Below are 23,306 nucleotides of genomic sequence, written 5' to 3' on the forward strand. Positions count from 1 at the left end.
CACTATTTCCAAATTCCTTCCACTTTGTATGCAGAGAAGTTTAGTTCTTTTCTGTTTCATGGTCTTGTGAATCATTCCCTTGAAGAACAATCTTCCCCAGACACGAGGAAGCCTATCATTACATTAACATAAACAGAAACAGTTTCAGTCCTAAGATAAATTCTGGGGTCAGCTATTGAAATTACATCATTTAACCTATCTTGGTCTGTGTGCATGAGTTTGAATAGGTGTGTACATGTATGTGCATGTGTGTGTATCATAGAAAGAGAAAGAGAGGGAGAGAGAGAAAGACATGGGGGAGAGAGAGAGGAAAGACTAATTCTAGTTGAACTAGAGAACATAAAAAGCCAAGAGTAGTCTTGAGAAGGGAGCTAGTTTAATTCTAGATACATTTAGTCTGATGTGTCTATAGACTTTGGAGGTAGAAATGAACAACAGATGGCTGGAAATTTAAGACCTGGAATTTATTAAAAATGCATTGTTAAATTAGTGTTAAATGTCATATATGAGAGAATTTTATTTTATTTTATTTTATTAAAGTTTATTTATTTATTTTGAGAGAGAGAACAGGGAAGTGGCAGAGAGAGATCCCAAACAGAGATCGGTCAGTGCAGAGCCCAGCATAGGGCTCGTTCTCATGAACTGTGAGATCGTGACCTGAGCTGAAATCCAAATTCCAATGCTTAACCACCTGAGACACACAGGTGCCCCCATATATGAGAGATTTTTAGCTGGTAGGATTTTTTGTCAGTATGAAGATAGTGATTTGTGCTCTCTAATTTTTATAATTTTACCCTCATCTTCCCAAGGAAAAGAATGTGAAATGTAAATTCTAAAATTCCTTGTCTTACCATTTTGAAGTGTCTGAAATTTGAAAACCATCCAGTAACAGGCATGACCAGCTGAATGATACAATCCTCCACTGCTGATTGCATCCTGACTGCCCGAGTTTCTCTGGGCAACACATGACCCTAGTGCAACCTGAGAGCCCCCTGCCACTCTTGAGGGTTCTTCCCGGCCACCGTTTACATACCATCAGTTCACCAAAGCGCTATTTCAGTTGGTCAGATACTGAAATTGATCAAAATGCTTCAAAATGTCTCCTGTTTGTAGAGGGAATATTCCTGCCTGGACTCACAAGGAGGAAACTGCTGACCAAACCTCCACATCCTGGCGAAGGTACTGCAGAGGGGACATCCACTTATCTCTCCACCCTGTCATTTACTCTGAGATGAGTTATTCTATGCAGAGCCGATTTAGAAAAATAGACTACTACTGGTAAAATATTAAAGTATGACTTTTTCAGGACCCATTTATTTTTCTTTATGAACCATAGCTATTCCTTATTCTCAATTTTGGCATTTCCGGTTGGAATACACATCTTAGGAAAGAAAAAAGGCCATTTTCTTGTGCACACTATCTGTTCATCTCTACACTGACAGGTTGTTGCATGAGTGATGAGAATGCATGAGCTCAGCCTGCTCACTATCAACAGCCTAATGGCTCACGTGGTGCCAAGATGCATCAGTTAGTACCAGGGTGAACAGCCCAGCTGTCATCGGTCACAGAACGTTTGGAAGGCTGTTCCTTGTATGATTCCTAGGCTGTGGGACAATTAGCCCAGTTCTAACAGTAACCCATTTCATTTTCTCAGTCCAAAAAAATTTTCATATTTTCCTCTATCCTTTCAAATGTTTCATATTTTAGGAGAGTAAAAGCACATGAATGCTCTGTCCAACCAAATCCTGCCCATTCCCCTGGGCCTCTTCTTTCCAGTGCTATTTCCCCAGATACTGCTCTGCTTTTCGGTCAATAATTGCTTCTCCACTCTGAGCGGCGTCTACTAGCTACATGACCCCACTGGTAGTTGAGCACAGCAATAACAATGACTTCTTCCGTGACCAGTTTAATTGAGGAATCTCACCACATTGGGGTATATGTTTAAGATGTTATTTTTCAAACAACTGACAGCAACTGTGCTCTGCCTACCCCTCGACTTCTGCCAAATACCAAACTCTATTTATGAGGTCCCAGTCGGCCTCTATAACTTTTCTTTAATGTTTATTTATTCTTTGAGAGAGAGGAAGACAGAGCATGAGTGGGGGAGGGGCAGAGAGAGATGGAGACACAGAATCTGAAGCAGGCTCCAGGCTCTGAGCTGTCAGCACAGAACCTAATGGGGGGGAGGAAGGGTCCTTCCTTCAGGAAGGAACTGAACCGTGAGATCATGACCTAAACTGAAGTCGGACACTTAACCAACTGAGCCACACGGGCGCCCCTGCTTCTACAACTTTTCACTTTCTGTTTAGTACTGGCTATTGCATTTTAGTTACTAAGACTCAGTACTGATCATTTTTAAGCTTTAATCCCATATCTAAGTCAATCTGTCTGCAAATCCCCTCCTCCTTCACCTCACCTATGGAGGATCGAATTTGGAGTAGAGTGAGAGAAGGAGTATAAAATGATCTACTTTTTCATACTCCTTTCTTTCTCACGTGTATTACTCTGGTTTCGGGGAGGGGAGTGGGAAAAGCCTTTTCCTTTCATGGTCATTTGATTCTTGGATTGACTATGCTTCTCTTTATGGGTCATAAACAACCTTATGTCAGTGGTGGTTAGGGGTTCTCATTCTGTTGATAATCACCACTGACCTGGCTTATTATCTCCAGACTTATGTGGATCAGTGGAAGCCCAACAAAACCTTGCTGACACGGTATGCAATCCCATAGAATCAATGGGCCCTTGCAAGAATCAGCTACATTTTCAAGCTATCCCTACCAGCACCCCCATGCCACATTCCTCTAGCATTTGAACTACATTGCCTCACATGTGTTGGTTCCAGTGAACCTACAGTTTGGTCTCATTCATTCCTTATTACCCCAAATCTGGAGCTGCTGGAGCACGTAGGCTCTGTAATCTGCATTGTTTGAGAACTAGGAATTTGAAAGGGTAATCTCTGCCTGACCATGCTGCCCTTTCTGCAATTCTGGGACCACATGAACAAGTAGACAAGACTGGTAGCTAAGAGAACATCCACTTCATAGTATAATTTTGTTGTAGAGAGAATAATGCATCCCCAAAGGATGTTCACATCTTTACCTTCAGAATCTGTGAATATGTCAGTCTTCACGGCAAAAGGGACTTAGCAGATGTGATTAAGTTAAAGATTTTAAGATGAGAAGATTATCCTGAATTATCACAGTAGATACGGTGAATCACAAGGACTCCTATCAGATGGAGGCAAGAGGGTCAAAGCTGTGAGATGAAGTATGACAATGAAAGCAGGAGCTGGAGTTACACACTCTGAGGATGAAAGAAAGAGCAGAACTCAAGGCAGGTAGACAGTTTCTACATTCTGGAGAGGTAAGGAATGGTAAGGAGAAAGGTAAGGAAGTGAATTCTCCTCTAAATTCTCAAGAAGGAATATAGTTCTGTTGAACTCTTGATTTTAGTCTCTAAGATCCATTTGGACTTCTGACCTCCAAAACCGTAAGATGATAAATTTGTATTGCTTTAAGACACAGAGTTTGTGTCTTAATTTGTAACAGCAGCAATAGGAAATTAGTACAGACAGCAACAGCACCTTCTTTCTACACGCACAAAATTTGCAAGTCCACCAAAGGTGTCTATTGACCAAGTATCTTCTTGCCCCAGAGAGTGGTAAGAGGGACAGATAGCTTTTCTTTAAGAGCTCTTCTCTCCTCACAAAAGGTGCTCTCCCCTAATTCCCAGGCACCCTCCTGGGTCAGAGCCTCTTTAGCACCTCATGCAGAGCTGGCATCTCAGTCAAGATCTGGCTCTTTTCCAAGCTGACTTTGAAAGTTTATAATTTTATTCTCAACAGGGCCTTAATTTAGCTGTTTTCCGTGTACCCTATACTGTATACCGAGGTACCTACACTATTTCCAATTACCCCACAGCTAAGGCATTTTTTAAGGAGGTTAAGACACAATATTGTATTTGTCACTAAGCTAGTGGTGGGCTGGCCATTGTCTAACAACTAGAGAGGAAAGGGGGCCGATTTGTAGCATTTGTATCTTTCCATGGTATAAATAGCCCACCCTGGCTAATTTCAAGCTGTGATATCAGTGAACATGGAGCTGGGAAGAGATCTACAGAAGCACACAATTATATAGGATTTTCATTGCATTAATATGGTAATAAATGTAAATATAATAAATAGTAAAATATAATAGATATAATAAAATAACCAGAAAGTTATGAGTTTTGAATATTTATTACCTTTTATAATTTTATATACATTTTATAATCATATCATTTATTTAATTTAAGTTTATATACACACATATCATATATACTACTTTTAATTATGTCTATGTTGAGTAACTAGGTAAAAAATTCTTCAAAACTTTTGAGCCAGTTCCAATGCACCACTGAAAAAAATAAAACCAAAAATAGCTTTATTCTTTTACTAAATCCCAGCAATAATGTTTTTCAAATTCAGAAAGCTAGAAAGCAGAAAAGCCAGTATTTCAATGGAGGTCTTCTAAATCCAAATTCTGTTATCTTCTCTGCATTTTGCTTCTGTAGCCTGAGTTGTGACACTTATCAACGTACGTTTTCCACCAAGATGTTCTCTGACCCAAGGTTTCTAAGATACAAAAGTCTGGGATACAACATTCCCTCTCTCCTTCTTGGAAATTCATGATTAACATTAGCATGTTATATGTTATGAAAATCCTTGATGTAAGCATCTAGTTAATTTTAACTTAATCAGTGCAGTGTTTCCAAAAATATCTGACCAGGAGCCTCTTCCTCATCTTTTTATGGTACAGGTATACCTTGTTTGCTTGTGCTTCATTTTACTGCATTTCACAGAAACTTGGTTTTGTGTGTTTGTTTGTTTTGTTAGTTTTGTTTTTACTAATTGAAGGTTTGTGGCAACCCTCTGTCAAGCAAGACCATCAGAGCCATTTTTCCAACAGCACTTGCTCACTTCGCGTCTCTGTGTCACGTTTTGGTAATTCACACAATATTTCAAACTTTTTCATCATTATTATCTGTGTTATGGTGACCTGTGATCAGTGATCTTTGATGTTACTATTGTAATTGTTTTGGGGATGCCAGGGACCACACCCATATAAAACAGTGAACTTAACTGATAAATGTATGTGTTCCGACCGCTCTGCCAACTGCCTGTTCCCCCATCTCTCTCTCTCTCTCTCTGTCTCTCTGTCTCTCTCTCCAAACCACCTTATTCCCCAAGAGACAACAATATTGAAATTAGGCCAATCAGGAACTCTTTAAAGCCTTCTCAGTGTTCAAGTAAAAGAAGGAGTTGTATACCTCTTACTTTAAAGCAAAAGCTAAAAATAATTAAGCTTGGCAAGGAAAACATGTCAAAAGCCAAGATAGGTGGAAAGCTTTTGTACCAGTTAGTCAAGTTTTCAGTGCAAAGGAAAAGTTCTTGAAAGAAATTAAAGGGGCTGTGCCAGTGAGCACATGAATGCTAAGAAAGCAAATCAGCCTTATTGCTGACATGGAGAAAGTTTGGGTGGTTTGAATAGAAGATCAAACCAGCCACAACATTCCCTTAAGCAAAAGCCTAGTCCAGAGCATGGCCCTAATTCTCTCCATTTCTATGAAGGCTGAGACAAGAAGCTGCAGAGGAAAAGTTTGAAGCTAGGAAAGGTTGGTTCATGAGGTTTAAGGAAAGAAGCCGTCTCCGTCACATCAAAGTTCAAGATGAAGCAGCAAGTGCTGATGGAGAAGCTGCAGCAAGTTCTCCAGAAGGTCCAGCTGAGATAATTCATGAAGGTGGCTACACCAACCAACAGATTTCCAGTGTAGATGAAACAGCCTTCTACTGGAAGGAAAGGTCATCTAGGATTGTCGTAGCTACAGAGGAGAAGTCAATGCCTGGCTTCAAAGATTCAAAGGACAGGTTGACTCTCTTGTTAGGGGCAAATAACAGCTGGTGACTTTAAGCTGAAGCCTCTGCTTATTGGCCGTTTCAGGAATCCTAGGGGCTTGAGAATTATGCTAAAATCTATTCTGCCTGTGCTCTATAAATGGAACAACAAAGTCCAGATGGCAGTCCATCTGTTTACAACATGGTTTATTGTATATTCTAAGCTGTTGAGACTTACTACTCAGAAAAAAAGATTCCTTTCAAAATATTCCTGCTCATTGACAATGCACCTGGTCACCCAAGAGCTCTGGGGGAAATGGATGAGACTCATGTCGTTTTCATACCTGCTAATACAACATCCATTCTGCAGCACATGGATCAAGATTTTGCAGTGCCTGGGTGGCTCAGTCAGTTAAGCATCTGACTCTTGGTTTCAGCTCAGGTCATGATCTCACGGTTTGTGAGTTCAAGCCCCGCATTGGGCTCTGTGCTGATTGCAGGAAGCCTGCCTGGGATTCTGTCTCCCTCTCTCTCTGCCCCTCCCCACTCATTCTCTATCTCTCTCTCTCTCTCAAAAAAAATAAAAAATAAAAGAAGTAATTTCAACTTTCAGGTCTTATTATTTAAGAAATTCATTCCATAAGGCTATAGCTGCCAAAGACAGTGACTCTTTTGATGGATCTAGGCAAAATAAATTGAAAACCTTCAGGAAAGAATTCATCATTCTATATCACATTAAGAACATTTATGATTCATGGGAAGAGGTCAAAATATCAATATTAACAGGTGTTTGGAAAAAGTTTATTCCAACCTTCACGGATAACGTTGAGGGGTTGAAGACCTCAGTGGAGGAAATAACTGCCAATGTGGTGAAAACAGCAAGAAAATTAAAATCAGGAGTGGAACCTGGAGATGTGATTGAATTGCTACAATTTCAGGATAAAATTTTAACAGATGAGGAGTTGCTTCTTACAGATGAGCAAAGAAAGTGATTTCTTGAAATGGAATCTATTCCTGGTGAAGAGACTGCTAATATTATTGAAATGACAACAAAGGATATAGAATATTATATAAGCTTGGTTGATAAAGCAGCAGCAGGGTGTGAGAGGATTGAATCCAATTTTGAAAGTTCTCCTGTGGGTGAAATGCTATCAAACAGTGTCACATGCTCCAGAGAAATTGTTCATGAAAGGATGAGTCAATTGATATGGAAAACTTTATCATTGTCTTATTTTAAGAAATTGCCACCCCAGATTTCAGCCACCACCACCCTAATCAGTCAGCAGCCATCAACATCGTTAGATCATTCACCAGCAAAAAGATTAGGGCTTCTTGAAAGCTCAGATGATGGTTGGCATTTTTTAGCAATAAATTATTTTTTTTTAATTAAGGTAAGTACATTATTACCTTTTAGATATAATGTTATGGTACACTTAATAGACTATGGTATAGAGTAAACAACTTTTATATGCCCTGGAAAACCAGAAAGTTCATTTTACTTGCTTTATTGTGATATTCAATTTATTGCAGTTGCCTGGAACCAAACCCACAATACCTCTGAGGTATGCCTCTACCAGCTAAATTCCAATAGTACACTTGTTCCAGGAGACCCATTGTATGGTATATATGTTCATTTCTCATGTGTGCACTTGTCTCCCACAAATTGTTGGAAACTTATTGGCCACAGGAATTATACCTCAACTATTCTTATACCCTCCTTAGTATGTGAGGGCTTAATAGAGTAGAGACTCTGTACACATTTTTTAACTGAATGAAATTCAAATAAATGCCAGTCAGGAGCAATGAAAATACAATGACATTTCCCTGGGGTGATAGTCTCTCTCTTGCAAGATACAAACACACATTACTGATATATTTTAATTTAAGCTCATAATTTTTCTTTGCTTTCATTATTATCTCCACTTTACAGATATTGAGCCTACAAAGAAATTAAATCTTGCCTAATAAAGGGTTGTTTTTGTATTGTATATTCCTCACTTATCACTTAAATCAGTCAAGCAATAGAGAAAATATTGGAACTCTCAAATGGAGAGTACATGAATTTAGCTTTATTATCACAGCACTTAGGGGCCACTTTCCTATTAAGATAAGATTTTGAGCTTTGTCATGTGCTTTAACATTCCCAGTTAGATGCCAATCTGACCTCCAGTGTTTCTCACTGCTAAATCAGATGGCTTCCTACTCAGCCATAAAAAAGAATGAGATCTTGTCATTTGCAACAGCATAGATGAACCTAGAGGGCATCGTGATAAGTGAAATAAGTCAGACAGAGAAAGACAAATGCCATATGATTCCACTTATATGTGGAATCTAATAGAAACAAAACAGATGAACAAACAAAACACAACAGAAACAGACTCAGAGACACAGGAAGCAAACTGGGGGCTGCCAGAGGGTAGAGGGGCTGGGGACATAAGTGAATGGGGCTAAGAGCTATAAACCTCTACTTATAAAACATAGTTGACCTTTGAACAATGTGGGAGTAAGGAGCTCTGACCCCTCCATGCAATCAGAAATCTGCTTGTAACTTTTGAGTCCCCCAAAACTTAACTACTCACAGCCTACTGCTAACCAGAAGGCTTACTGATAACATAAACAGTTGATTAACACATATTTTGTAGGGGCGTCTGGGTGGCTCCGTCGGTTAAGTGTCCGAGCCCGGAGCCTGCTTCGGATTCTGTGTCTCTGTCTCTCTCTGTCCCTCCCCCACTCGCTCTCTCTCTCTCTCTCTCTCTCTCTCAAAAGTAAATAAGCATTAAAAAACACATATTTTTGTATGTTACATGTATTATATACTCTATCATTTGTTTTAAAGTTTATTTATTTTGAGAGAGAGAGAGAGAGAGAGCAAGCAGGGTAGAGACAGAGAGAAGGAGACAGAATCCTAAGCAAACTCTGCTCCATCAGCGCAGAGCCCAAAGCAGGGCTCAGCCTCATGAACCACAAGATCATGACCTGAGCCGAAATCAAGAGTCAGCCGTTTAATCAACCGAGCCACCTAAGTGCCCCTATATATTCTATTCTTACAATAAAGTAAGCTAAAGAAAAAATCTTATTAAGAAAATCATAAGGAACAGAAAATACATTTAGAGTTCCATGCTGTGTTTATTTTTAAATCCATGTCAACGTGGACTTCTGTAGTTCAGACCTGTGTTTTTCAAGGGTCAACTGTAAATAAATCTTAGGTATGTAATGTACAGCATAGGGAATATAGTAAAAAATATTTAAATAATTTCATATAGCAATAGATCATAACGACTAAATATGGGGATCATTTTGTAATGTATAAAAATATTGAGTCACTGTGATGTACACCTGAATCTAATCGGATTTTTATGTCTATTTATACTTCAATAAAATAAATAAATGAGTAGGTTCAGATGCCCTCAAAGATATTTTCAGCTATTAACTTCTTTTAGTTATCCACTTAAAAGTCCTTAATAAGTAGTTACAATTGTAAAAAAACAACAACAACAAAAAAACCCAAAATCCTATGGCATCTAAATAAAGAGCAATAGACATGAGCTGCTATCCAAGTATTTATCAGAAGCTTAGTTGAAAGAAACATTTACAGAGGGTTTTCTGAAGATATTTAAGAGTCCAACCCACTCCTTACTGATACCACCTTTTTCATTGTAGTAAGATCTTAGGAAGTTTAGAGAAATAGATGAAAAAGAATATATTTTATCATATTGTATAATATGCTATTACATGATACTTTATGGCATAAATAAAAAAGTTTTATTTTGTTTTGTTTGTCTAATAATATAAGAGCTGCTACCGATGTTAACAGATGAATTCTAGAGGGTTTTCTGCAAGTAAACCACAAAAGCTACTCTTGCAATGGAACTGAATTATCAAACTTTCATAGAACCAAATAAGAGACGCTTGGTGGGAATAATAAGTCGAATCTTCCCGTCAGCAACACCCACCATAAGCAGTCACTTGCAGAAGTATCACTATGGACTAAGTAAATCTACAAGAAGAGGCTCTTTGAGCCTTTTTCACTTGTAAATAGGGAATTTCTCTTTCATTCCTTGATGCATTGTATAAAATTATTTCCAGATATCTCATCATTCCTGTTGCCTGTCTCATGTTATTTGCTGCAAAGTTAAGTATGATTGCAAAAATACTGTATGCACAAAGAGAATTGATACTTTAAAATTTTTTTTTAATGTTTATTGATTTTTGAAGGAGAGACAGAGCTTGAGCAGGGAGGGGCAGAGAGAGAGGGAGATACAGAAATGGAAGCAGGGTCCAGGCTCTGAGCTCTCAGCACACAGCCCAATGAGGGGCTCAAACTCACAAACCATGAGATCATGACATGAGCCAAAGTCGGACACTTAACTGACTGAGCCACCCAGGCATCCCGAGAATTGATACTTTTAAATACTTAACTAGGAAACATTTTTATGTTGATAAAAACAATTAATGGGGCTCCTGGGTGGCTCAGTCAGTTAAGCATCTGACTTCGTCTCAGGTCATGATCTCACAGTTCATGAGTTCGAGCCCCACGTCAGGCTCTGTGCTGACAGCTCAGAGCCTGAAGCCCGTGTTGGATTCTGTATCTACCTCTCTCTCTGCCCCTCTCCTGCCTATGCTCTGTCTGCCTCTCTCTCTCAAAAATAAATAAACATCAAAAAAAATTTTTTTAATTAAAAAAGAGTTTATATAACAATGTTTGAAATAATGTATTTGCAGAGTTGACTGGAGGAGGATTTTAAGAGAAATGTCCATTGGTTCAAGAGAACTGTCCATTGGTTCATTGATTCCACGCCTATGCAATGACACATACAATGTGTCAAATACCAGGACACCCAATTCCTACAGAAAGAGTTTTGCTTTTTGCAGATTTCGTTGCCTTCTATTATACATCTTTGTCTTTTGTTTTTGTTTTATAACTCTTTATCTTGTTTAAAGACTCATTTTTAATCTAATGGCTTGCTTACTTTTTTGTTATTTTTAACTTTTTATTGAAGGATAATGTACATATGGAAACATGTACAATTCAGAAGGGTACATATTTATAAATTTTCAAAAAGTGAATGCATCCATGATCCCAGCACCCAAATCAAGCAATAAAATCTCACAAACACCTCCAGGGCCCACCTCATACCCCTTTCGTTCACCACCCTTTCTCTCTCCTGGCCGCTACAAGCATAGATTAGTTTGGCCAATTGCTGTAGTTTATTTATAAATGAATCACACTATATATACTGTTTTGCTTCATTTGCTCAACACTCTATTTGAGAAATTCATCCAGCAGTGTGCTGGAGAAGTTATAACAACTGACTGATTTCAAGCTCCCAGCATGCAGTCACTGATCACAGAGTCGGGAAGGGAGCTGGTACAAGTCAACTGCAGCACAACACTGAATTAATTTATCCACATTGTTGTGGGTTCATTCTCCTGATTATAGTGCCCCAAAGTTATGTGCTAATGTATATTATCCTTAAAAAGACTTAGATCTAAGAAATCCACACAGGATGTGATTAGTTAGTTGTCTTTTTTACAACATGATATTGTTGTATTTTTCTAGCTGTCTTATATATAAATGAAAGCAGATTCAAGAACATTTGGGAGGTTTATTTTCCAGGGATTTATAAGCCAAATCCAACTGTTTAATGATCATAGATCCCACTTCTCAGTGAGTCTTTTAAATGCACTCTCATGTAAAACAATTAATTAAAAATTCAGTTTTTAAGGGAGCCTGGGTGGCTCAGTCAGTTAAGCATCTATCTTCAGCTCAGGTTATGATCTCACAGCTCATGAGTTCAAACCCCATGTTGGGCTCTCTGCTGTCAGCACAAAGCCCACTTCGGATCCTCTGTCCCCCTCTGTCTCTGCTCCTCCCCTGGCCCCTTCTTTCTTTCTTTCTCTCTCAAAATAAATAAATAAACTTTAAAAAAATCCATTTTTTAAAAAGCTCATTGAAGATGAATCTGAATTGTGAGCTCCGACTCTCATTAATTTCTTCATACTGGTGAGTTCTTTATACTTGAACCCATCTTTGCTGGGTCTAGAATTAAGCCTATTCCATTTTTGAAGGAAAACATTCTATTTCTTACAACTGATGTGATTATTAGACACTATAAGTCTAAATAGGAGCAAATTTATTTCTACTGAAAACATTGTTTTTGAAACATCTGTTCATGATATTGCACAATGTTCTTTTTAAGGACTATTGAAGTAGTCTCTTTCTGGATCATACTAATTGTGTCTCCTTCTTTGTGCACTGACTGCCAAAATCTTTAGGACAAATCAGTGGATCAGCACTAGCAACGTATCAGGGTATATGCTGTACCAGACCAACCCGGTTCAGTGTGAGACAGAAGCACACAAGGGTATGAATATCAGGAGGTAAGATGAGTGGGGGCTGTCTTAGAAGCTGGCTACTACAACTTCCAAATATTCTCTGAAACAATGTAAGTATATGGGAATATATATTCCCATGGGAATATATGTTGTATGGGGGATGGGGAAAGAAGAGTTTTGAATAGCTTTATTGCAAGTGGAATTTATGTCCATTATGATTTATCTTATGGAATAAAGGTCCTTAAGACAACACAGACACCATGCTACAGTGGAGTGGGAAGAGGGGGTAATGAGAAGAAGAAAGAACAAGGATTTGTGGCTTTAACTGGTATAAGCAAGCTGACGAAGTTTTTAGAAAAAAAAAATTATACCAGTGAAGTAGTTTTGTTATTTTATACCAGAAGAATTTTACTCTAAGTATGTATTAACTCGGATGCTTTTGCTTTCAAGCGACAGAAACCTCAACCCAAATTGTCTTCAAGAAAAAAGTGTGATGACCTATGTATACAGACCCATACAACTGAATGGTTTTGGAGAGGGATGGGGGTAAGACTGGCTTCAAGTACAACTGGACATGGGCTTCTCCCCCACCCCACCTCTCCCTCTCAGATTCCCACCTTAGTTCAAGGAAGGCTGGGAAAGTGGGTTTCTGACATTTTCATCTGCAGTAGTGAAGACAGAACTTACCTCCCCTAATTTGAGGAATTCCCCAACAACAAGTTGGCAAAGCTCCTGTACAGGGACCACCCTAAATAACAACTTTGGAATGCCTCTTTCTTGTGTGATTTGCAGCACTGGTGGTTAGGTGATCAAACAGCCATTTCCAGCCCTTTTCTCTTGTGCTCCTCTCTGCCATCAAGGCCAGAAAACCTCATCTCTTTCCTACTCTCCTGTGCCGGTAGGGGTGGCCAAAGATGTGGCCAATGAAGTATAGCTTCAGATTTCTAGGCAAGAGAAGAGGGTGCTGAGGGCTTTCAGCTCTTCCTCCACCCCACGCACATATATCACTGATACCATGTGTGGAGCTATAGATCCCATTTGGTATCATGAGACCAAAAATATGAGAATGAAAGGTAGCAGAAGTAAGAAGGGCAGAGCTAGGACCCCGGTGATGCTGATGAGCAGCTGAACCAATGCTACCGGGCAACAACCCAACACTTCTTACCATGGGAGACAGATGAACCTCTATCTGACTACGCCATCTTCAAGACAGAGTTAATGTAACTTACACCTAATATATATTTGGACTAAAACAGATAAAGTCCCAGGATAGAAACTAAAAAGCCATCAAACTGACCCAAGGGAGCAGCATAGAGGCCAAGCATCTGGGAGGTAGTTTCTCTAAGACGTGAACTGTGCCACTACTTCTATCTCAGGGTTCACCAGAAGCTGCTTTGCCAAAGGTTGGCTATCCAGATAACATGGAGCAAAGCGAGCATGACTTAGCAAAGCAGTACAATTATAACAATTCCAAAACTAAAATCTGCATAGGACAAGTGGCTACCAAAGTGTCACTTAAGACCCTGATATGACTTTGCATCAAACAGAGCCTTCACGAGCACTGAGTTGTAGTAGGGCCTGATTTTAAAGAAAGATATGAAGACTTGGGGAAAGACACAAGAAAAATGATAAAGATGACAAGCTTTGGAAAATAATTAATTTTTGAAAGAATAAAAGGATTGTTCTTATTGTGGCCAGAAAAATAGAAGGAGGCCATTTTATGATTTTAATAATCATCACCAAGCTTCTGATGTGCTGTGACAACTAAATCAGAATGCTATTAAATAAATAAATAAATAAATAAATAAATAAATAAATCAGAATGCTATTCAGTTCCACTCATTTTCCTTGGGAGTCGAAACATAAAAGCCCTATTTGGGGGAGGTATCTGTTGTCATTTTGCTTCTCCAGGAAAATTATTCTCTCCTTCCTTGAGAAGGAGTGACTCACCAACACATAATGAAAGCTGTTCTCACCTACTGGAGAGTTTCTAAGAAATTAGTCCTGCGTTTCTAAGAAGCAGTCCTGCTCTACTGTAGACAGAGGGTCGCCATGTCTTGTGTGCTTTGCATGATTGAGGATAAAAGTCCAGAGGGGAATGGTGTGAAAACACCAAGGGGGCTGGAGGGAAAGAGGAGGAGGTGGGAGCATGTCCGGACACCCTCCCTGACTGATCTCATAGCAGATGCCAGGGCTGGAGCACATGACCCTGAAAGGGAAACCCGCCAAGATCCAAAAGTCCTGTGGAGCTCCCTCTAGCACTGTGGTGGCCTGGTGACACCTCAACAGAGGCCCACCAGCCTCAAACTGCCTACCCGCCCAAAAGTCAGGACCCCTCCTGGCCAGCTGCCAAGCATCTGGTGAGCAGAACTCCTGGTCCTCAGGTATGAGTCCACACACACACACACACACACACACACACACACCAATCACTGAACCTTCTCTTGAAGGCTTGTGCCTACCACACCCAGGGCCTAGGCCCCCAGGGACCTACCAGATGGCGTGGGTGCATCTCCCATGCATGACTTTGAGGTTGGAAGGGACAAGTAAGAGCTGAAACAAGAAGGAGCAAACACCCCTAAGGTGAGTAAAAGAGAAACTCTTATTAAAATGTAACCTATGGTGGCGCCTGGGTATCTCAGTCTATTGAGCATCTGACTCTTGATTGCAGTTCAGGTCATGATCCCATGGTTTGTGGGTTCAAGCCCTACATCAGGTTCTGTGCTGACAGTCCGGAGCCTGCTTGGGATTCTCTCTCTCCCTCTCTCTGCCCCTCCCCCACTTTCTCTCTCTCTCTCTCTCTCTCTCTCTCTCTCAATAAATAAACTTTAAAAACTTAAAAAAAAATGTAACCTATGAATTTAGGTTAAACATAAAGGAATTCCTGACACTGAGCCACGGCAAATATGAAAATGTATCACAGAGATACAAGTTACTTCTCTCAGAAAGTCTTTAAAAACAGACTGTAGGGGTTAGTTTAATCCTACCTCATAACAGGTAAATATCCTAGATGGCTTCTCTGAGGGGTTTTCTCCCCTCATAATTTCTTATGTAAGCCAAAGAAAAAACTATTATTATATTTTATTTCCTTCAAAAAAAGATTTGAGATGACTTATAGCCATGTATATAATACTACAAAAATAAGAATACGTAGCAATTATAGTGAAAGAAATGTTCAAGCAAGTGCATGGAAAAAAAATTTTTTTTAAAGTAAGGAAATAGGTTGGCTTGGCTTTGCTAGGAGGGCAAATCATGCCAGCAGATGGAGCTGATCAATTTGTGGTCCTGAGTTCATTGAAGCGGAGTGTCCCTGAGAAATTAGTAAATGCAGGCAAACTATCAGCAGCTCTCTGGAGAGCACTGTCTCACTCCCCACCTATCACTGATTAAATCCTCAGAACTACAGTGCCCCAAAAGAACATGACTTATCAAAGCCCTGAGACATAATTCTCCTGTTTGGTCTAAGAACTAATGAGTAAACTGAGAGGCTCGCATCGCCCAACGTGACCCCAGGTCCCCAGCTCAGTCAGCCCTGGGCATAGTAGCCACCCCATCGCTCACAAGGGCACATCTTTTATTGTCTCACCTTTTTTCCTCTTTGCCTGTGTTACCTGCTTTCAGAGAAAGGCCCTGATCAACAGCCTGCCTTAGCATGCGGGTACATTGAACCAGACAGCATTCTAGAATTTCTCTATTTTTCGTTAATAAAGGAAACGAAGTAACAACGAACCAGTAAGAAGGAACTGAATTATACTTGTTAATTACTGAACTAATCCATCATAAAGGGCATGGTTAGACCAGGGAGCTGGCTCCCCTGGGCTGGCGCTCATTTCAGTGTTGCCTGAGATCCTACTCATCCCTCATTCTCTTTCTCCACATCACATCTCCATCAGCATCATGACCATCGATGCTTCCCGAAGCCTGCTCCAGGAACCCTGGTCACAACACTCCTCCTACATGCTTCTCTCCTCCTTTCTAATCCCCTCACCCCTGCCACCTTCTTCAAGACATATCCTTTCCACAATCTCTCCTTCTTGCCCAAACCCACTGTGCTTCATTGTTTTTACTGAATTCCAGCAGCATTTGTCACTTCCTCACAATTTAATACTTACTCAGCTATTGCCTGGAACTTTTCTTGAGTCATTTCACTTATTTAAGTCTTCTTTTCTTGAAAGCATTGCACGCTCGTCAGGATTAGACCCCCATAGCCAGATGCTGCCTGAGTGTTTGGATGGGGCTCATTTGACCACAGGATAAGAATATGAACAAGAATCTCTTTAGAGGAAATGTGGTTTGGAAATATACAGCGAAATGTGAAGTCATCTTCCTTGTTCCTGCCCAACCCTCCCCTTCTCTTTACCATTAATATTGCATCCCTCATCTTTTTTAAATCTACTGCAAAGTGGCTCAAATGGCAGCAGATACTGAAATGCTGTTTTACTCCATGGGCCTGAACGTGCCGAGAATGATGACAGTGACTGAGGCTTTCATGCAGTTAATTTGCAAGTACATCGCCAGTCTTGCCTGTGCGCCTTCAGCCTCTGGGCCCTACATCACTGAGAAAAATGCTTTCCTACGAATGACTCATGTCCTTTTGGTCAGTGCCCCAGTCCTTTTGCTGTGGCTTCTAACAATTTCAGAGGAGCGGATCTTTTGTATCTCAATCTTAGGCGTGGGCTCTACAGTAGAAGAAGTGCAGTAGTTAGCTGCTCAGAAAATATCAGTATTCTTAGAATGCGTGGCTTTAGAAAAAAAATTAATAAAGGGTTGTGAAAGGTTAAGTTTTCCTTCAATGAGTATTAGGTCCTATTTAAAATAAAACCTGCTGGGGCGCCTGGGTGGCGCAGTCGGTTAAACGTCAGACTTCAGCCAGGTCACGATCTGGAGGTCCGGGAGTTCGAGCCCTGCGTCGGGCTCTGGGCTGATGGCTCAGAGCCGGGAGCCTGTTTCCGATTCTGTGTCTCCCTCTCTCTCTGCCCCTCCCCCGTTCATGCTCTGTCTCTCTCTGTCCCAAAAATAAATAAACGTTGAAAAAAAAAATAAAATAAAACCTGCTGGTTATTACTATTACATGTATCATTTTGTCTCCTTCAGAAAATGTACATTGTTGATCCTGAAAGTTTAGTTTCAAAGTGTTATGTCCTACAAGGCTTTTCAACCTTTGATTTTTTTTTTCCCTTTGATTCACTTATACTAGTCCTCCTCACCTCCCCCAGGAAATATAGACAGCTAAGGGATAATTTAGGGGAAAAAAGGACAATTGGGGAGCCTGAGTGGCTCAGTCAGTTAAGCATCAATTTCAGTTCAGGTCATGATCTCCCAGTCCGTGAGCTCGAACCCCACGTCAGGCTCTGTGCTGACAGCTCAGAGCCTGGAGCCTGCTTCAGATTCTGTGTCTCCCTCTCTCTCTGCCCCTCCCTTGCTCACTCTCTTCTCTGTCTCTCTCTTTCTCAAAATAAATAAAAATATTTTAAAAATAAAAAGAAAGAAAAAACGGACAATTGATAAAATTTCTGCTCATAAGGTCATACAAATATGAACTCTACTTGTTTCATAGCTGCAGGAACCAGTGACACTGATTATTCTTAGGCACCAAAAAGACATTTGACTCCTCCCGAGTCTTAAGATGGGAACCCCTTCAACTTTCTATAATTGTGGCTACAAATTTATCTGCATCTATAACCAAGCTTCTTTCTTCCCTTCTGCTTAAAATAAAACAATAATAATAAAATAAATAATTTTTTAAAGCGCCCTTTGGCCAATCAAGGGGCCAACACTTCTTCTTCGACCTCTCCCTCACTACTGCTTCCCATCACTATCCTAACATGATAAACTTACACTATTTAAAGGAAAAAACTTTTTTTTTTTTTTAACTAAGCCTGGGTGGCTCAGTTGGCTAAGTGTCCAACTTTGGCTCAGGTCATGATCTCACAGTTCATGGGTTCGAGCCCTGCATCAGGCTCTGTGCTGACAGCTCAGATTCTGGGTCTCCCTCTCTCTCTACCCCTCCCCTGCTCGTGCTCTGTCTCTGTCTCTCTGTCTCTCTCTCAAAAATAAATAAACATTTAAAAAAATTTAATAAATAAAATAAAAACAGCAATAAAAGGAACTACTTTCTCCCTTCACTTTCTTCTATTCTTCTCTCTGGACAATCTTGTCTACTGAGTTTCAAACCCTACAACTGCAACATTACGTCTCCAGCACAGCCTCTCTTCCTGCACCAGCTCTCCTATTGTTACCTCTATCTGCACATCCCAAGAGACATCTCACACTTGTCCAAAACCATATTGTGACCTTTGTCCCACTACAATTCCTCCCACAGTCACCATCTCAGGAAATGATGCCACATGCAAGCTAGGGGCCTGAAAAGGTTGTTTGTTTCGTGGGGTTTTTTGTTTGTTTGTTTTTGTTTGTTTGTTTGTTTGCCACAGCCCTCTCTTTAAGCCTTCCACCCTCAAATTCTCACCTTGTCCTGTGAACTTAGTTCAAACCAGTGCAGTCTCTCCATCTCTACTGCAAAAAAAGGAGGCCCAGCTAACAATACTTCCTGATCGATATTTCTTCAATAGCCTCTGGAACAGATGTTGTGTGGAGGGGTTTCATCATTGCCTTATCACTGCAAACGGGGGCCCAAAGATGAAAACTTGAGTGTGTAAAGTACTCCTATGATAGAAGGGGCCACAAATAATTGAGGGCCAGACAGCCCCTCCAGTTATTTAGTGACATCTGAACTGATTCTGCCACACCCAAACATTATCCTTATCCTTGTAAGCAAAAGACTAGGGAAGAGGAAGAGAAGAGAGTCCTTCATAGAGAGCAACCTTTGGGGAAGGAGTGTGGCTTTTTCCTCCTCCTTACCAGAGGAGAAAAAAGGATTCTTCTTGCCCTACTCCAAAATAAGGTGACGGGTCCAAGAAAATAAAATCACTCAAAGACATGAGGGATGTCAGCAAGAAGAGAAGTATATAAGTCTGAGTTCAACCACAACAGAAGAGTAGGAAACAATCTAATCATTTAAGGAAAATGGTTGCAGGGAATTAACAGTTTATGGAATCACTTCTAGGACTGGTGGGAGGACTGCAGGGTATGTCCATGAAACCTCACTGCTTCTGGGAGCCACACCACCAAGACAGTTGCTGCTCCTACAACAGCCAAGAAGCTGTATGAATTGGAAGCTATGCTACAACTGCCAATTCCACTAACACACTGCTTCTACGACCCCCTAAGCAAGAATGACGTTTGGAAGTCTACCTCTCTTTTCCACTTGACCCCATCCCCATAGTAGTTGAATAATAAACATAGCATAAGCATGTTTATGTTTTTGTAAGAATACATGTGCATATGTAAATTCAAGGACAAAGTTCTACAAAAGGTTATAGCTAATGACTATATACTTTGAGAATGATGTCAACAAGATGGCTGAATAGGAAGTCCCTTGCTCATATTCCCCCATGGCCTCCATGGATAAAAGTGAATTTATGGGAGCCTTGGTTTCCATGCAGGAGGTTACAAAACCCCACAGGAGCACACAACCAAGGAGGACAATTTTGAGAAGGCAGATCCATGTCTAGGTGGTGGGCTCACCAACTGCGATCCCAATTTCAGACTCAGAAACAGTCCCAACCCCCTGTAGACTGGGCAATAGACCTGTTTGGGCTTCATCCCGTCAGCAGTACCATCTGTTCAGACCCTGAAACAGTCCTTTGATTCAGTTCTAGTTCCTCACAGCTGCAGTCTGAGGTTAGTCCGACCTGCCCAGGGACCCTCCCAGTGGCCGGGCAGGAACTCTCCCAGGGATCTGGCAGGAGTCCCATTATCCACACACCTGGTAGCAGACCTGATATTTGAGAGGTTTTCTGGGAATAGGAAAAATACAGTTGTTTGGAAATATTTGGTAGCTTTTCAGGATCCATAAGCTCTATGAACAGTATAATTTTGGTGAAAAAAAAAAAAGTAAATTCAAACTTCTTCCCTCCATCCCTAAGCTCATTTGCTCATAAGCACAGCTTATTTTTGTCCAGATTTTGTGTAGGCATAATGGTATCCTTGTCCTTTCATATTTTTGACGTTCAGGATTATACTAGTGTTGATATAGAAATAGCTCTTATACAATGCACTTGTAACCCACACTGGGCCCTTGGAGTATGTAAGGAAAATAAGGAAGAGTCTCTGCCTTCAATGAGTTTGAATTAAAAAAGAAAATAAAATAGATAATGATAAAACAGAAATATTATAAATAAGAAAGGACTTTGAAGAAAGGGGTCATTTCAAAGGTTGAGTTGATAAGTTAAATGATGCAGTTCTCGGGGAACTTTAAACTTTAAAACTTTAAATTTGGGGTTTAAAAAATACATAAGTATTTTTTCAGGGGCGCCTGGGTGGCACAGTCAGTTAAGCGTCCGACTTCAGCCAGGTCACGATCTCGCGGTCTGTGAGTTCGAGCCCCGCGTCAGGCTCTGGGCTGATGGCTCAGAGCCTGGAGCCTGTTTCCGATTCTGTGTCTCCCTCTCTCTCTGCCCCTCCCCCGTTCATGCTCTGTCTCTCTCTGTCCCAAAAATAAATAAAAAACGTTGAAAAAAAAATACATAAGTATTTTTAACAACAACAAAAAAATACATTCACATGTTTAGAAACTCCAATGGTACAGAAGGGCTTTTACCAAAAGAAGCAGTCCCCAATCATATTCTTTGTACCCCTTCTCATTCCTCCAGGAAAACAATTTTTAGCTCATTTAATCTTTCTGTCCTTAGTTCTGCTGGTGATTACTTCCAAATGTCTAATATTATACATACATATTTTTCTCAATTTTTTTTCTGGTTTTCTGTGTAAAGTACTCTCATAGCCCTCTGTTAGATTGATTCCTACATATTGGATATTTGTGATACACTTGCTACATATATTTAAAAAAAAAAAAAAAATATATATATATATATATATATATATATATATATAACAAGTGTTGTAAACACATACAAAATAATAAATTTTTAATTTTTAATGTCAACAAAATTTATTATATAATTTGTTACTATTTATTCTTATATAATTTTATATAATCAATGTTAATTTCAATTTATCTACACATTTATACTTTCACAGCTTTTCATTTTTCCCCATATCTCTAAATTATCTACCCATTTCACAAGAAACACTCTTTAGTTTTTTCTTTGATAATGATCCATTGATGACATAGTTTCTGTTTTGTTCTTCTTTAAATGTCTTCACTTCACCTTAAAGTAGATAATGCTAGATTAGCGGTTACTTTATTTCTGCACTACAAAAATGTTACTGCATTTCCTTATGGCATTCATTGTTTCTGATTTTGAGAAGTAAGCTATCAGTTACATTGTCACTTTTGTGGAAGAAATATGAATCCCCTCCTCAGCTCCCCAGTCCCTGGCTGCTTTTGGTATTTTCCTTTCCTCTGCTGCCAGCTCTTCTATTTTCATGTGCTAAATGTAGAATTGCTTTAATTACCTGGTTGGTGTTTTGGAGGGCCTCATGATCTGCAATTTCAGGCATTCATCCTTTTTAGAAGATTCCCAGCTCTTATCTCTTCAAATATTGCGTCCTCCTCATTTTGTGCTGCCTTCCCCTTTTTGGATATTTTCACTATGTCCTCTACATTTTTTTACTCTTTATGCATTTTCCATCTTTTTGTCTATTAGTGTTTCATTCTGATTCTTTTCTTCTGATGTATTTTCTGGTTCATTATGTCTCATCCCTGCTGAGAATACAATCCAGTGGGTTTATAGCTTTAGTTACTATGTTTTGAAATTCTAGACATTTTATTGGTTTTGTTTTCATATTGTTGTGGTTCTTTATACTTTCTAGTATCTGCCAAATTTCTCAAGATTGTCTTTATTTCCTCATAATAAACATGCTAATTTTAGAACTTGTGTCTTAATTTCCATATCTGGAGTCCCTATGAATCTGTTTCTATTGTCTGTTATTTCCGTGTTGTTCTCCTTCATATTATTCTCATATTATCTGAAATTTTTATAGTTTGCTAGATACTTAATTTGAAAAAAACAGCTACAACAAATGTATTGCTGAAAACCATATTAACAGCATAGAATAAAGAATTACAATAATCCTAATGAATTATAAAAATGCAGTTAAAGAAAATGTGCATATTAAGATCAGGCAAAATGATCAAACATAAGCAAACATGAGACCCTTGAAGAAAAGAATCCCCAAAAGAGAAAAACAAGTTAAACAAATAACACAGAAAATCAAGGAAGATCTGAATCTACAGATCAAAAGAGTAAACTATGTTTAATGAAACTGTGATACAGAACAACCAACTCTCCAGAAAAAAAAAAAGTCCTAGTGATTAAACTTTTAGAATGAAGAATACTGCAGAGAGAGAAAACAAACTATCTGGAAGGGGAGTAAATGCCAGAGAGTCTCAGGCTTCTCCATTGCAAAATGCGATGGTATTTATATTTATATTTGAAGGAAAGTGAAAATCATAATTATAAACAAAAATGAGAGTTTTAAATTGAAAGGAATCAAAGAATATAGAACCAATAGCCCTCTTTAAAAATAAAAAACAAAAACAAAAACAAAAACTACTCAATTATAAGCCCAACCAACTAAGATATTAATCATTACAAATACCCCAGGAATGCTATTTATTTAACAAATATGCTGTGCTAGAACTATCCTTGGGAGTTGAAAATTTAGTGGTAAACAATATATACACTATGGAACTTTGGTCATAAGTGATGAAGAAACTATGGAAAAGGGGAACTAATTGTAAACAACCGTAGATATTGTGTTGCACGTTAGAAGTGTAAATACTCTTAGGGTGCCTGGGTGGCTCGGTTGTTTAAGGCTCTGACTTCGGTTCAGGTCATGATCTCACAGTTTGTGGGTTCCAGCCCCAGGTCAGGCTCTGTGCTGACAGCTCAGAGCCTGGAGCCTGCTTCAGATTCTGTGTCTCACTCTCTCTCTGCCCTTCCTCTGCTCATGCTCTGACTCTCTCTCTCAAATATAAACAAACATACAAAAAATTTTAATAAACATTAAAAAATTTTTTAAAATAAAATAAATGTAAATATTCTAAACTAACAATGTAAAACTGTAAGTAAAA

General features: G+C 39.4%; 1 pseudogene; it reads left to right on the forward strand.

Moving 5' to 3' along the window:
* Positions 1-965: 965 nt before the first annotated feature.
* On the forward strand, positions 966-13,740 carry LOC109499358 (annotated as a pseudogene).
* Positions 13,741-23,306: the final 9,566 nt, after the last annotated feature.

The sequence above is a fragment of the Felis catus genome, chromosome B1 (assembly GCF_018350175.1).
Source record: "Felis catus isolate Fca126 chromosome B1, F.catus_Fca126_mat1.0, whole genome shotgun sequence".
Lineage (NCBI taxonomy): Eukaryota > Metazoa > Chordata > Mammalia > Carnivora > Felidae > Felis > Felis catus.